The sequence below is a fragment of the Hesperophylax consimilis genome, chromosome 13 (genome assembly GCF_061612785.1).
Source record: "Hesperophylax consimilis isolate HC1 chromosome 13, BYU_Hcon_1.0, whole genome shotgun sequence".
In the NCBI taxonomy this organism is placed as follows: Eukaryota; Metazoa; Arthropoda; class Insecta; order Trichoptera; family Limnephilidae; genus Hesperophylax; species Hesperophylax consimilis.
In genome coordinates, this window is record NC_142848.1 from 33,321,887 (window position 1) to 33,323,716 (window position 1,830).

At 30.7% G+C, this 1,830-nt stretch overlaps 1 non-coding gene across 1 annotated transcript; it reads left to right on the forward strand.

Moving 5' to 3' along the window:
- The first annotated feature begins 226 nt into the window (after positions 1-226).
- Positions 227-298, forward strand: TRNAP-UGG (transfer RNA proline (anticodon UGG)). Its single transcript has one exon. It is a non-coding gene; the product is annotated as a tRNA-Pro (tRNA).
- The last annotated feature ends 1,532 nt before the right edge of the window (positions 299-1,830 follow it).

The following is a 1,830-nucleotide window of genomic DNA, read 5'->3' on the forward strand; positions in this document are numbered from 1 at the left end:
TGTTTCATGTTTCGTTTAGATTTGTTAGTATTTTATTCTTCTTCAATTATATATTACATTGATGAGTATAATAACCTTCAAAAGATAAAGAAAAACTGTTAAAAAAAAATACCATTATCTTTATTACACCAAGTTATTAAATACTACGTAATCGATTTGATAAAAAGTCATAAACATTGACAGGTAGTTTTACTAGTTAAGCATTATTTATTTAGAGTATTTACATGGCTCGTTGGTCTAGGGGTATGATTTTCGCTTTGGGTGCGAGAGGTCCCGGGTTCAAATCCCGGACGAGCCCTATTTTTTCTTTTTGTTAGATTTCCCAACACCAATCTTTAAGAAGAAGCTACAAGCCAAAAATGTGTATATTCTTGGTGTACCTTATATCGTAGGTAATAGGCATTAAAATCGCTTTACAAACGGAGTCTAGAAACGTTCGATTTCAAGAAAAAAAACTGGTTTTTATTTATTTTGTAAATATTTTATAAGAGAGCAAAAAAGTTAGTCAAATAAAACTATCACCGATAAGCTTAGATATAATACTGTATTTTTTTGAAGTTGTTGCTTTTTTGCGTTCATACATTTCTATTGAAAAAATGTTTTTTTTAGTTGTTTGCATTTATATTTTTAATTGAGTAACTTATTTTTAATTTGTATTCTACTCAAGCGAAGAAAACCTTCAATTTATCTAAAGAATTTTTTTGGTATTCATAATGTACACCAATTCGTTATACAGATTAATCAAAATAGTGATTTGGCATTAAGCTTGTTTGTAGACATAATATCCGCACGGACGGTTTATACAACACATGTGCCATTATATCCGTACGGCACAGTTTGTAGAATACGTGTAAAATTATATCCGCACGGCACAGTTTGTAGAACACATGTGACATAATATCCGCACGGCACTGTTTGCAGAACAAGTGTGACATAATATCCGCACGGCCCTCGTTTCCTATATTAACAATGGTAGACCTCCAATAACTAAATTAACCCACTTCCCGATTTCGGATCGAGCTCGAACTCGGCAGGTAGACTCGTTGTCTACCTGCTTTTTATTTGGATATAAATGTTATATTATTATAATATTGTTCTGAGTTTAGAATAAGAGTGGAATTTTGTTGTAGAGTTTAGTGCCATAATAAAGGAAGCTCTTTTGCCCAAATGTTGTATTTGTAGGTGCTTGTTGGATATGTTTCTGACGTAGTTGTTATTTCTGATAGGCAGGAGAACTGCAATTTATAGCTTAGATCTACGATTAAATATTATAATTTTATTTTTTTATTTTTTTTTTATTATCAATATAAAGTTTCTTTTACAGGTTTTTTTTTCGATGTCTGTCTCACTAGGATAAACCTGTGTCGAGACAGACGTATTTGATACATTAAAAATGTTTACATATTTTTTGATACATTAATTATTTCACTACATTAAATGACATTGTGAAAAAGATAGAAAATAATAAATAATAATAATAAATGATACATTTGTTAATCAGCATCTAGTTGGAGTACATACTTATGTAGGGATTTTTATAAAAAAAATTATCATGGATCTGTCTTGGCTGATGATCCAAGATTTGATGTCTGTTTTATATTTCAGAAAAAAATCGTTCAGTCTAATGGCTAGTGGGAGAGCATTATATAGCCTTGTTGCAAAATATCTAAAGTTTCTCTGGCCAAAAGTTGTTTTAGCGAAAGGGATTTGTAAGAAATTATGTCCTTTTGTTCTAGTATCACGAGCAGTTTGGATATTGTCAAAAGTAGTTTTGTGTTTGAAGAGGTATGTTAGTATGTTTTTGGCATAAAGTTGCCTAATGTCCATAAC